This window comes from Ambystoma mexicanum, chromosome 9, assembly GCF_040938575.1.
Source record: "Ambystoma mexicanum isolate Mex_15411 chromosome 9, UKY_AmexF1_1, whole genome shotgun sequence".
Taxonomy (NCBI): domain Eukaryota; kingdom Metazoa; phylum Chordata; class Amphibia; order Caudata; family Ambystomatidae; genus Ambystoma; species Ambystoma mexicanum.
This window is the reverse complement of record NC_090931.1, coordinates 562,054,080-562,067,131: the sequence shown is the minus strand read 5'-3', so window position 1 is coordinate 562,067,131 and position 13,052 is coordinate 562,054,080. Positions and strand designations below refer to the sequence as shown.

General features: G+C 47.6%; 13 non-coding genes across 13 annotated transcripts; all 13 read right to left on the bottom strand.

The window, feature by feature from the left end:
- Window positions 1-60: 60 nt before the first annotated feature.
- LOC138490049 (small nucleolar RNA U3) lies at window positions 61-278 on the bottom strand. The gene has a single exon (XR_011275120.1). It is a non-coding gene; the product is annotated as a small nucleolar RNA U3 (small nucleolar RNA).
- An 824-nt stretch (window positions 279-1,102) lies between these two features.
- Window positions 1,103-1,320, bottom strand: LOC138490260 (small nucleolar RNA U3). The gene has a single exon (XR_011275306.1). It is a non-coding gene; the product is annotated as a small nucleolar RNA U3 (small nucleolar RNA).
- An 835-nt stretch (window positions 1,321-2,155) lies between these two features.
- LOC138490775 (small nucleolar RNA U3) lies at window positions 2,156-2,373 on the bottom strand. The gene has a single exon (XR_011275677.1). It is a non-coding gene; the product is annotated as a small nucleolar RNA U3 (small nucleolar RNA).
- An 824-nt stretch (window positions 2,374-3,197) lies between these two features.
- Window positions 3,198-3,415, bottom strand: LOC138490245 (small nucleolar RNA U3). The gene has a single exon (XR_011275293.1). It is a non-coding gene; the product is annotated as a small nucleolar RNA U3 (small nucleolar RNA).
- An 835-nt stretch (window positions 3,416-4,250) lies between these two features.
- On the bottom strand, window positions 4,251-4,470 carry LOC138490404 (small nucleolar RNA U3). Its single transcript, XR_011275436.1, has one exon. It is a non-coding gene; the product is annotated as a small nucleolar RNA U3 (small nucleolar RNA).
- An 824-nt stretch (window positions 4,471-5,294) lies between these two features.
- On the bottom strand, window positions 5,295-5,512 carry LOC138490287 (small nucleolar RNA U3). Its single transcript, XR_011275330.1, has one exon. It is a non-coding gene; the product is annotated as a small nucleolar RNA U3 (small nucleolar RNA).
- An 824-nt stretch (window positions 5,513-6,336) lies between these two features.
- On the bottom strand, window positions 6,337-6,554 carry LOC138490047 (small nucleolar RNA U3). The gene has a single exon (XR_011275119.1). It is a non-coding gene; the product is annotated as a small nucleolar RNA U3 (small nucleolar RNA).
- Window positions 6,555-7,377: 823 nt separating this feature from the next.
- Window positions 7,378-7,595, bottom strand: LOC138490259 (small nucleolar RNA U3). Its single transcript, XR_011275305.1, has one exon. It is a non-coding gene; the product is annotated as a small nucleolar RNA U3 (small nucleolar RNA).
- Window positions 7,596-8,430: 835 nt separating this feature from the next.
- Window positions 8,431-8,648, bottom strand: LOC138490774 (small nucleolar RNA U3). Its single transcript, XR_011275676.1, has one exon. It is a non-coding gene; the product is annotated as a small nucleolar RNA U3 (small nucleolar RNA).
- Window positions 8,649-9,472: 824 nt separating this feature from the next.
- On the bottom strand, window positions 9,473-9,690 carry LOC138490046 (small nucleolar RNA U3). Its single transcript, XR_011275118.1, has one exon. It is a non-coding gene; the product is annotated as a small nucleolar RNA U3 (small nucleolar RNA).
- Window positions 9,691-10,525: 835 nt separating this feature from the next.
- Window positions 10,526-10,743, bottom strand: LOC138490191 (small nucleolar RNA U3). The gene has a single exon (XR_011275244.1). It is a non-coding gene; the product is annotated as a small nucleolar RNA U3 (small nucleolar RNA).
- Window positions 10,744-11,578: 835 nt separating this feature from the next.
- Window positions 11,579-11,796, bottom strand: LOC138490773 (small nucleolar RNA U3). The gene has a single exon (XR_011275675.1). It is a non-coding gene; the product is annotated as a small nucleolar RNA U3 (small nucleolar RNA).
- An 824-nt stretch (window positions 11,797-12,620) lies between these two features.
- On the bottom strand, window positions 12,621-12,838 carry LOC138490045 (small nucleolar RNA U3). Its single transcript, XR_011275117.1, has one exon. It is a non-coding gene; the product is annotated as a small nucleolar RNA U3 (small nucleolar RNA).
- Window positions 12,839-13,052: the final 214 nt, after the last annotated feature.

Below are 13,052 nucleotides of genomic sequence, written 5' to 3'. Positions count from 1 at the left end.
CCAAGCAACCCTAAGAACAGGGGAGCTGTCTCTATTTTTCACCAGAATAATAAGCAGCTAACCACTCAGTTTGTGTTCCCTTCCTCCAACCCTCCTGAAAGGGAGAGAGGAACGGTCATCAATAGCAGACAGCAGCTGCATAAATGCAACACTGTCCACTTGCTTCACGCTCAGAAGAGAACACTTCAACTCTTCCTCGTGGTTAGCGAAGACCAGACACTTTCGAACACATTTCCTCAGTTAAGAACTATAGAAATGATCCCTGAAAGTATAGTCTTAATAGCACAAAGGGCAGCCCAGGCAGGTGGAAGAAGCTGCCACCCATCTCACTTAGGGTGGGAAAGCGTCTATCGTCCCAAAGGCAACAAAAAGCCCCTCCATTTCTGCATAGGAAAACCTTTCCCGCAACACCATAGAAAACATTTCCTATCCATAGCGTTGGCAAAAGATGACAAAAATGCCTGTACTTTGTAAATTTACATATTGAAGACCAGCAGCCAATAAAATTCGTCAGTGTGGATGACAGAGACAAGGGGCTCCCATGGCCCAGCCAAGGCTGGCCTCAGTAAACAGAGTGGCCATATTACGATGGCAATGAGTGTTATTCAATATCTGGGAAGCTTTGCAGTGGAATTCGAGCAAGCATAAGTGGGAGGCAACGTGAACAATGGCGGTGTGACTTTTATGAGAACGTAATGCATGTGATGGAAGGGTATTGCGCGCATTGGCCAGACAAGCATTTGAGTCGGACCTGAAAAGTACCCAGCTGAATAGGCAGTTTCAAAGGCAGTACAGTGTTGTTTTCACAGAAGCACGAGGATTGCGCCAGATGAAAAACAGTGGCAAATCAGAATGGCTTAACCTTTGTGAAATGGAAGTAGGCCAGCATGCAACAGCCGGAACTTGTCGCTTGGGTCCCCCAGGGCAGCGCACAAAAGGGCCCACGGCCAATTGTGTTTACCGGGGCGACGCAAGGTGTTTGGTCCATGTGGAGATTTGCACAGCTAACAAATCAGAACCCACATAATCGACAGCACAGACACCAAGCAACCCTAAGAACAGGGGAGCTGTCTCTATTTTTCACCAGAATAATAAGCAGCTAACCACTCAGTTTGTGTTCCCTTCCTCCAACCCTCCTGAAAGGGAGAGAGGAACGGTCATCAATAGCAGACAGCAGCTGCATAAATGCAACACTGTCCACTTGCTTCACGCTCAGAAGAGAACACTTCAACTCTTCCTCGTGGTTAGCCAAGACCAGACACTTTCGAACACATTTCCTCAGTTAAGAACTATAGAAATGACCCCTGAAAGTATAGTCTTAATAGCACAAAGGGCAGCCCAGGCAGGTGGAAGAAGCTGCCACCCATCTCACTTAGGGTGGGAAAGCGTCTATCGTCCCAAAGGCAACAAAAAGCCCCCCCATTTCTGCATAGGAAAACCTTTCCCGCAACCCCATAGAAAACCTTTCCTTTCCATAGCGTTGGCAAAAGATGACAAAAATGCCTGTACTTTGTAAATTTACATATTGAAGACCAGCAGCCAATAAAATTCGTCAGTGTGGATGACAGAGACAAGGGGCTCCCATGGCCCAGCCAAGGCTGGCCTCAGTAAACAGAGTGGCCATATTACGATGGCAATGAGTGTTATTCAATATCTGGGAAGCTTTGCAGTGGAATTCGAGCAAGCATAAGTGGGAGGCAACGTGAACAATGGCGGTGTGACTTTTATGAGAACGTAATGCATGTGATGGAAGGGTATTGCGCGCATTGGCCAGACAAGCATTTGAGTCGGACCTGAAAAGTACCCAGCTGAATAGGCAGATTCAAATCCCCCAAAGGGGCAGTACAGTGTTGTTTTCACAGAAGCACGAGGATTGCGCCAGATGGAAAACAGTGGCAAATCAGAATGGCTTAACCTTTGTGAAATGGAAGTAGGCCAGCATGCAACAGCCGGAACTTGTCGCTTGGGTCCCCCAGGGCAGCGCACAAAAGGGCCCACGGCCAATTGTGTTTACCGGGGCGACGCAAGGTGTTTGGTCCATGTGGAGATTTGCACAGCTAACAAATCAGAACCCACATAATCGACAGAACAGACACCAAGCAACCCTAAGAACAGGGGAGCTGTCTCTATTTTTCACCAGAATAATAAGCAGCTAACCACTCAGTTTGTGTTCCCTTCCTCCAACCCTCCTGAAAGGGAGAGAGGAACGGTCATCAATAGCAGACAGCAGCTGCATAAATGCAACACTGTCCACTTGCTTCACGCTCAGAAGAGAACACTTCAACTCTTCCTCGTGGTTAGCGAAGACCAGACACTTTCGAACACATTTCCTCAGTTAAGAACTATAGAAATGATCCCTGAAAGTATAGACTTAATAGCACAAAGGGCAGCCCAGGCAGGTGGAAGAAGCTGCCACCCATCTCACTTAGGGTGGGAAAGCGTCTATCGTCCCAAATGCAACAAAAAGCCCCTCCATTTCTGCATAGGAAAACCTTTCCCGCAACACCATAGAAAACATTTCCTATCCATAGCGTTGGCAAAAGATGACAAAAATGCCTGTACTTTGTAAATTTACATATTGAAGACCAGCAGCCAATAAAATTCGTCAGTGTGGATGACAGAGACAAGGGGCTCCCATGGCCCAGCCAAGGCTGGCCTCAGTAAACAGAGTGGCCATATTACGATGGCAATGAGTGTTATTCAATATCTGGGAAGCTTTGCAGTGGAATTCGAGCAAGCATAAGTGGGAGGCAACGTGAACAATGGCGGTGTGACTTTTATGAGAACGTAATGCATGTGATGGAAGGGTATTGGGCGCATTGGCCAGACAAGCATTTGAGTCGGACCTGAAAAGTACCCAGCTGAATAGGCAGATTCAAAGGCAGTACAGTGTTGTTTTCACAGAAGCACGAGGATTGCGCCAGATGGAAAACAGTGGCAAATCAGAATGGCTTAACCTTTGTGAAATGGAAGTAGGCCAGCATGCAACAGCCGGAACTTGTCGCTTGGGTCCCCCAGGGCAGCGCACAAAAGGGCCCACGGCCAATTGTGTTTACCGGGGCGACGCAAGGTGTTTGGTCCATGTGGAGATTTGCACAGCTAACAAATCAGAACCCACATAATCGACAGCACAGACACCAAGCAACCCTAAGAACAGGGGAGCTGTCTCTATTTTTCACCAGAATAATAAGCAGCTAACCACTCAGTTTGTGTTCCCTTCCTCCAACCCTCCTGAAAGGGAGAGAGGAACGGTCATCAATAGCAGACAGCAGCTGCATAAATGCAACACTGTCCACTTGCTTCACGCTCAGAAGAGAACACTTCAACTCTTCCTCGTGGTTAGCAAAGACCAGACACTTTCGAACACATTTCCTCAGTTAAGAACTATAGAAATGATCCCTGAAAGTATAGTCTTAATAGCACAAAGGGCAGCCCAGGCAGGTGGAAGAAGCTGCCACCCATCTCACTTAGGGTGGGAAAGCGTCTATCGTCCCAAAGGCAACAAAAAGCCCCTCCATTTCTGCATAGGAAAACCTTTCCCGCAACACCATAGAAAACATTTCCTATCCATAGCGTTGGCAAAAGATGACAAAAATGCCTGTACTTTGTAAATTTACATATTGAAGACCAGCAGCCAATAAAATTCGTCAGTGTGGATGACAGAGACAAGGGGCTCCCATGGCCCAGCCAAGGCTGGCCTCAGTAAACAGAGTGGCCATATTACGATGGCAATGAGTGTTATTCAATATCTGGGAAGCTTTGCAGTGGAATTCGAGCAAGCATAAGTGGGAGGCAACGTGAACAATGGCGGTGTGACTTTTATGAGAACGTAATGCATGTGATGGAAGGGTATTGCGCGCATTGGCCAGACAAGCATTTGAGTCGGACCTGAAAAGTACCCAGCTGAATAGGCAGATTCAAATCCCCCAAAGGGGCAGTACAGTGTTGTTTTCACAGAAGCACGAGTATTGCGCCAGATGGAAAACAGTGGCAAATCAGAATGGCTTAACCTTTGTGAAATGGAAGTAGGCCAGCATGCAACAGCCGGAACTTGTCGCTTGGGTCCCCCAGGGCAGCGCACAAAAGGGCCCACGGCCAATTGTGTTTACCGGGGCGACGCAAGGTGTTTGGTCCATGTGGAGATTTGCACAGCTAACAAATCAGAACCCACATAATCGACAGCACAGACACCAAGCAACCCTAAGAACAGGGGAGCTGTCTCTATTTTTCACCAGAATAATAAGCAGCTAACCACTCAGTTTGTGTTCCCTTCCTCCAATCCTCCTGAAAGGGAGAGAGAGGAACGGTCATCAATAGCAGACAGCAGCTGCATAAATGCAACACTGTCCACTTGCTTCACGCTCAGAAGAGAACACTTCAACTCTTCCACGTGGTTAGCGAAGACCAGACACTTTCGAACACATTTCCTCAGTTAAGAACTATAGAAATGATCCCTGAAAGTATAGTCTTAATAGCACAAAGGGCAGCCCAGGCAGGTGGAAGAAGCTGCCACCCATCTCACTTAGGGTGGGAAAGCGTCTATCGTCCCAAAGGCAACAAAAAGCCCCTCCATTTCTGCATAGGAAAACCTTTCCCGCAACACCATAGAAAACATTTCCTATCCATAGCGTTGGCAAAAGATGACAAAAATGCCTGTACTTTGTAAATTTACATATTGAAGACCAGCAGCCAATAAAATTCGTCAGTGTGGATGACAGAGACAAGGGGCTCCCATGGCCCAGCCAAGGCTGGCCTCAGTAAACAGAGTGGCCATATTACGATGGCAATGAGTGTTATTCAATATCTGGGAAGCTTTGCAGTGGAATTCGAGCAAGCATAAGTGGGAGGCAACGTGAACAATGGCGGTGTGACTTTTATGAGAACGTAATGCATGTGATGGAAGGGTATTGCGCGCATTGGCCAGACAAGCATTTGAGTCGGACCTGAAAAGTACCCAGCTGAATAGGCAGATTCAAAGGCAGTACAGTGTTGTTTTCACAGAAGCACGAGGATTGCGCCAGATGAAAAACAGTGGCAAATCAGAATGGCTTAACCTTTGTGAAATGGAAGTAGGCCAGCATGCAACAGCCGGAACTTGTCGCTTGGGTCCCCCAGGGCAGCGCACAAAAGGGCCCACGGCCAATTGTGTTTACCGGGGCGACGCAAGGTGTTTGGTCCATGTGGAGATTTGCACAGCTAACAAATCAGAACCCACATAATCGACAGCACAGACACCAAGCAACCCTAAGAACAGGGGAGCTGTCTCTATTTTTCACCAGAATAATAAGCAGCTAACCACTCAGTTTGTGTTCCCTTCCTCCAACCCTCCTGAAAGGGAGAGAGGAACGGTCATCAATAGCAGACAGCAGCTGCATAAATGCAACACTGTCCACTTGCTTCACGCTCAGAAGAGAACACTTCAACTCTTCCTCGTGGTTAGCGAAGACCAGACACTTTCGAACACATTTCCTCAATTAAGAACTATAGAAATGATCCCTGAAAGTATAGTCTTAATAGCAAAAAGGGCAGCCCAGGCAGGTGGAAGAAGCTGCCACCCATCTCACTTAGGGTGGGAAAGCGTCTATCGTCCCAAAGGCAACAAAAAGCCCCTCCATTTCTGCATAGGAAAACCTTTCCCGCAACACCATAGAAAACATTTCCTATCCATAGCGTTGGCAAAAGATGACAAAAATGCCTGTACTTTGTAAATTTACATATTGAAGACCAGCAGCCAATAAAATTCGTCAGTGTGGATGACAGAGACAAGGGGCTCCCATGGCCCAGCCAAGGCTGGCCTCAGTAAACAGAGTGGCCATATTACGATGGCAATGAGTGTTATTCAATATCTGGGAAGCTTTGCAGTGGAATTCGAGCAAGCATAAGTGGGAGGCAACGTGAACAATGGCGGTGTGACTTTTATGAGAACGTAATGCATGTGATGGAAGGGTATTGCGCGCATTGGCCAGACAAGCATTTGAGTCGGACCTGAAAAGTACCCAGCTGAATAGGCAGATTCAAAGGCAGTACAGTGTTGTTTTCACAGAAGCACGAGGATTGCGCCAGATGAAAAACAGTGGCAAATCAGAATGGCTTAACCTTTGTGAAATGGAAGTAGGCCAGCATGCAACAGCCGGAACTTGTCGCTTGGGTCCCCCAGGGCAGCGCACAAAAGGGCCCACGGCCAATTGTGTTTACCGGGGCGACGCAAGGTGTTTGGTCCATGTGGAGATTTGCACAGCTAACAAATCAGAACCCACATAATCGACAGCACAGACACCAAGCAACCCTAAGAACAGGGGAGCTGTCTCTATTTTTCACCAGAATAATAAGCAGCTAACCACTCAGTTTGTGTTCCCTTCCTCCAACCCTCCTGAAAGGGAGAGAGGAACGGTCATCAATAGCAGACAGCAGCTGCATAAATGCAACACTGTCCACTTGCTTCACGCTCAGAAGAGAACACTTCAACTCTTCCTCGTGGTTAGCGAAGACCAGACACTTTCGAACACATTTCCTCAGTTAAGAACTATAGAAATGATCCCTGAAAGTATAGTCTTAATAGCACAAAGGGCAGCCCAGGCAGGTGGAAGAAGCTGCCACCCATCTCACTTAGGGTGGGAAAGCGTCTATCGTCCCAAAGGCAACAAAAAGCCCCTCCATTTCTGCATAGGAAAACCTTTCCCGCAACACCATAGAAAACATTTCCTATCCATAGCGTTGGCAAAAGATGACAAAAATGCCTGTACTTTGTAAATTTACATATTGAAGACCAGCAGCCAATAAAATTCGTCAGTGTGGATGACAGAGACAAGGGGCTCCCATGGCCCAGCCAAGGCTGGCCTCAGTAAACAGAGTGGCCATATTACGATGGCAATGAGTGTTATTCAATATCTGGGAAGCTTTGCAGTGGAATTCGAGCAAGCATAAGTGGGAGGCAACGTGAACAATGGCGGTGTGACTTTTATGAGAACGTAATGCATGTGATGGAAGGGTATTGCGCGCATTGGCCAGACAAGCATTTGAGTCGGACCTGAAAAGTACCCAGCTGAATAGGCAGATTCAAAGGCAGTACAGTGTTGTTTTCACAGAAGCACGAGGATTGCGCCAGATGAAAAACAGTGGCAAATCAGAATGGCTTAACCTTTGTGAAATGGAAGTAGGCCAGCATGCAACAGCCGGAACTTGTCGCTTGGGTCCCCCAGGGCAGCGCACAAAAGGGCCCACGGCAATTGTGTTTACCGGGGCGACGCAAGGTGTTTGGTCCATGTGGAGATTTGCACAGCTAACAAATCAGAACCCACATAATCGACAGCACAGACACCAAGCAACCCTAAGAACAGGGGAGCTGTCTCTATTTTTCACCAGAATAATAAGCAGCTAACCACTCAGTTTGTGTTCCCTTCCTCCAACCCTCCTGAAAGGGAGAGAGGAACGGTCATCAATAGCAGACAGCAGCTGCATAAATGCAACACTGTCCACTTGCTTCACGCTCAGAAGAGAACACTTCAACTCTTCCTCGTGGTTAGCCAAGACCAGACACTTTCGAACACATTTCCTCAGTTAAGAACTATAGAAATGACCCCTGAAAGTATAGTCTTAATAGCACAAAGGGCAGCCCAGGCAGGTGGAAGAAGCTGCCACCCATCTCACTTAGGGTGGGAAAGCGTCTATCGTCCCAAAGGCAACAAAAAGCCCCCCCATTTCTGCATAGGAAAACCTTTCCCGCAACCCCATAGAAAACCTTTCCTTTCCATAGCGTTGGCAAAAGATGACAAAAATGCCTGTACTTTGTAAATTTACATATTGAAGACCAGCAGCCAATAAAATTCGTCAGTGTGGATGACAGAGACAAGGGGCTCCCATGGCCCAGCCAAGGCTGGCCTCAGTAAACAGAGTGGCCATATTACGATGGCAATGAGTGTTATTCAATATCTGGGAAGCTTTGCAGTGGAATTCGAGCAAGCATAAGTGGGAGGCAACGTGAACAATGGCGGTGTGACTTTTATGAGAACGTAATGCATGTGATGGAAGGGTATTGCGCGCATTGGCCAGACAAGCATTTGAGTCGGACCTGAAAAGTACCCAGCTGAATAGGCAGATTCAAATCCCCCAAAGGGGCAGTACAGTGTTGTTTTCACAGAAGCACGAGGATTGCGCCAGATGGAAAACAGTGGCAAATCAGAATGGCTTAACCTTTGTGAAATGGAAGTAGGCCAGCATGCAACAGCCGGAACTTGTCGCTTGGGTCCCCCAGGGCAGCGCACAAAAGGGCCCACGGCCAATTGTGTTTACCGGGGCGACGCAAGGTGTTTGGTCCATGTGGAGATTTGCACAGCTAACAAATCAGAACCCACATAATCGACAGCACAGACACCAAGCAACCCTAAGAACAGGGGAGCTGTCTCTATTTTTCACCAGAATAATAAGCAGCTAACCACTCAGTTTGTGTTCCCTTCCTCCAACCCTCCTGAAAGGGAGAGAGGAACGGTCATCAATAGCAGACAGCAGCTGCATAAATGCAACACTGTCCACTTGCTTCACGCTCAGAAGAGAACACTTCAACTCTTCCTCGTGGTTAGCGAAGACCAGACACTTTCGAACACATTTCCTCAGTTAAGAACTATAGAAATGATCCCTGAAAGTATAGACTTAATAGCACAAAGGGCAGCCCAGGCAGGTGGAAGAAGCTGCCACCCATCTCACTTAGGGTGGGAAAGCGTCTATCGTCCCAAAGGCAACAAAAAGCCCCTCCATTTCTGCATAGGAAAACCTTTCCCGCAACACCATAGAAAACATTTCCTATCCATAGCGTTGGCAAAAGATGACAAAAATGCCTGTACTTTGTAAATTTACATATTGAAGACCAGCAGCCAATAAAATTCGTCAGTGTGGATGACAGAGACAAGGGGCTCCCATGGCCCAGCCAAGGCTGGCCTCAGTAAACAGAGTGGCCATATTACGATGGCAATGAGTGTTATTCAATATCTGGGAAGCTTTGCAGTGGAATTCGAGCAAGCATAAGTGGGAGGCAACGTGAACAATGGCGGTGTGACTTTTATGAGAACGTAATGCATGTGATGGAAGGGTATTGGGCGCATTGGCCAGACAAGCATTTGAGTCGGACCTGAAAAGTACCCAGCTGAATAGGCAGATTCAAAGGCAGTACAGTGTTGTTTTCACAGAAGCACGAGGATTGCGCCAGATGGAAAACAGTGGCAAATCAGAATGGCTTAACCTTTGTGAAATGGAAGTAGGCCAGCATGCAACAGCCGGAACTTGTCGCTTGGGTCCCCCAGGGCAGCGCACAAAAGGGCCCACGGCCAATTGTGTTTACCGGGGCGACGCAAGGTGTTTGGTCCATGTGGAGATTTGCACAGCTAACAAATCAGAACCCACATAATCGACAGCACAGACACCAAGCAACCCTAAGAACAGGGGAGCTGTCTCTATTTTTCACCAGAATAATAAGCAGCTAACCACTCAGTTTGTGTTCCCTTCCTCCAACCCTCCTGAAAGGGAGAGAGGAACGGTCATCAATAGCAGACAGCAGCTGCATAAATGCAACACTGTCCACTTGCTTCACGCTCAGAAGAGAACACTTCAACTCTTCCTCGTGGTTAGCGAAGACCAGACACTTTCGAACACATTTCCTCAGTTAAGAACTATAGAAATGATCCCTGAAAGTATAGTCTTAATAGCACAAAGGGCAGCCCAGGCAGGTGGAAGAAGCTGCCACCCATCTCACTTAGGGTGGGAAAGCGTCTATCGTCCCAAAGGCAACAAAAAGCCCCTCCATTTCTGCATAGGAAAACCTTTCCCGCAACACCATAGAAAACATTTCCTATCCATAGCGTTGGCAAAAGATGACAAAAATGCCTGTACTTTGTAAATTTACATATTGAAGACCAGCAGCCAATAAAATTCGTCAGTGTGGATGACAGAGACAAGGGGCTCCCATGGCCCAGCCAAGGCTGGCCTCAGTAAACAGAGTGGCCATATTACGATGGCAATGAGTGTTATTCAATATCTGGGAAGCTTTGCAGTGGAATTCGAGCAAGCATAAGTGGGAGGCAACGTGAACAATGGCGGTGTGACTTTTATGAGAACGTAATGCATGTGATGGAAGGGTATTGCGCGCATTGGCCAGACAAGCATTTGAGTCGGACCTGAAAAGTACCCAGCTGAATAGGCAGATTCAAATCCCCCAAAGGGGCAGTACAGTGTTGTTTTCACAGAAGCACGAGGATTGCGCCAGATGGAAAACAGTGGCAAATCAGAATGGCTTAACCTTTGTGAAATGGAAGTAGGCCAGCATGCAACAGCCGGAACTTGTCGCTTGGGTCCCCCAGGGCAGCGCACAAAAGGGCCCACGGCCAATTGTGTTTACCGGGGCGACGCAAGGTGTTTGGTCCATGTGGAGATTTGCACAGCTAACAAATCAGAACCCACATAATCGACAGCACAGACACCAAGCAACCCTAAGAACAGGGGAGCTGTCTCTATTTTTCACCAGAATAATAAGCAGCTAACCACTCAGTTTGTGTTCCCTTCCTCCAACCCTCCTGAAAGGGAGAGAGGAACGGTCATCAATAGCAGACAGCAGCTGCATAAATGCAACACTGTCCACTTGCTTCACGCTCAGAAGAGAACACTTCAACTCTTCCTCGTGGTTAGCGAAGACCAGACACTTTCGAACACATTTCCTCAGTTAAGAACTATAGAAATGACCCCTGAAAGTATAGTCTTAATAGCACAAAGGGCAGCCCAGGCAGGTGGAAGAAGCTGCCACCCATCTCACTTAGGGTGGGAAAGCGTCTATCGTCCCAAAGGCAACAAAAAGTCCCCCCATTTCTGCATAGGAAAACCTTTCCCGCAACCCCATAGAAAACCTTTCCTTTCCATAGCGTTGGCAAAAGATGACAAAAATGCCTGTACTTTGTAAATTTACATATTGAAGACCAGCAGCCAATAAAATTCGTCAGTGTGGATGACAGAGACAAGGGGCTCCCATGGCCCAGCCAAGGCTGGCCTCAGTAAACAGAGTGGCCATATTACGATGGCAATGAGTGTTATTCAATATCTGGGAAGCTTTGCAGTGGAATTCGAGCAAGCATAAGTGGGAGGCAACGTGAACAATGGCGGTGTGACTTTTATGAGAACGTAATGCATGTGATGGAAGGGTATTGCGCGCATTGGCCAGACAAGCATTTGAGTCGGACCTGAAAAGTACCCAGCTGAATAGGCAGATTCAAATCCCCCAAAGGGGCAGTACAGTGTTGTTTTCACAGAAGCACGAGGATTGCGCCAGATGGAAAACAGTGGCAAATCAGAATGGCTTAACCTTTGTGAAATGGAAGTAGGCCAGCATGCAACAGCCGGAACTTGTCGCTTGGGTCCCCCAGGGCAGCGCACAAAAGGGCCCACGGCCAATTGTGTTTACCGGGGCGACGCAAGGTGTTTGGTCCATGTGGAGATTTGCACAGCTAACAAATCAGAACCCACATAATCGACAGCACAGACACCAAGCAACCCTAAGAACAGGGGAGCTGTCTCTATTTTTCACCAGAATAATAAGCAGCTAACCACTCAGTTTGTGTTCCCTTCCTCCAACCCTCCTGAAAGGGAGAGAGGAACGGTCATCAATAGCAGACAGCAGCTGCATAAATGCAACACTGTCCACTTGCTTCACGCTCAGAAGAGAACACTTCAACTCTTCCTCGTGGTTAGCGAAGACCAGACACTTTCGAACACATTTCCTCAGTTAAGAACTATAGAAATGATCCCTGAAAGTATAGACTTAATAGCACAAAGGGCAGCCCAGGCAGGTGGAAGAAGCTGCCACCCATCTCACTTAGGGTGGGAAAGCGTCTATCGTCCCAAAGGCAACAAAAAGCCCCTCCATTTCTGCATAGGAAAACCTTTCCCGCAACACCATAGAAAACATTTCCTATCCATAGCGTTGGCAAAAGATGACAAAAATGCCTGTACTTTGTAAATTTACATATTGAAGACCAGCAGCCAATAAAATTCGTCAGTGTGGATGACAGAGACAAGGGGCTCCCATGGCCCAGCCAAGGCTGGCCTCAGTAAACAGAGTGGCCATATTACGATGGCAATGAGTGTTATTCAATATCTGGGAAGCTTTGCAGTGGAATTCGAGCAAGCATAAGTGGGAGGCAACGTGAACAATGGCGGTGTGACTTTTATGAGAACGTAATGCATGTGATGGAAGGGTATTGGGCGCATTGGCCAGACAAGCATTTGAGTCGGACCTGAAAAGTACCCAGCTGAATAGGCAGATTCAAAGGCAGTACAGTGTTGTTTTCACAGAAGCACGAGGATTGCGCCAGATGGAAAACAGTGGCAAATCAGAATGGCTTAACCTTTGTGAAATGGAAGTAGGCCAGCATGCAACAGCCGGAACTTGTCGCTTGGGTCCCCCAGGGCAGCGCACAAAAGGGCCCACGGCCAATTGTGTTTACCGGGGCGACGCAAGGTGTTTGGTCCATGTGGAGATTTGCACAGCTAACAAATCAGAACCCACATAATCGACAGCACAGACACCAAGCAACCCTAAGAACAGGGGAGCTGTCTCTATTTTTCACCAGAATAATAAGCAGCTAACCACTCAGTTTGTGTTCCCTTCCTCCAACCCTCCTGAAAGGGAGAGAGGAACGGTCATCAATAGCAGACAGCAGCTGCATAAATGCAACACTGTCCACTTGCTTCACGCTCAGAAGAGAACACTTCAACTCTTCCTCGTGGTTAGCGAAGACCAGACACTTTCGAACACATTTCCTCAGTTAAGAACTATAGAAATGATCCCTGAAAGTATAGTCTTAATAGCACAAAGGGCAGCCCAGGCAGGTGGAAGAAGCTGCCACCCATCTCACTTAGGGTGGGAAAGCGTCTATCGTCCCAAAGGCAACAAAAAGCCCCTCCATTTCTGCATAGGAAAACCTTTCCCGCAACACCATAGAAAACATTTCCTATCCATAGCGTTGGCAAAAGATGACAAAAATGCCTGTACTTTGTAAATTTACATATTGAAGACC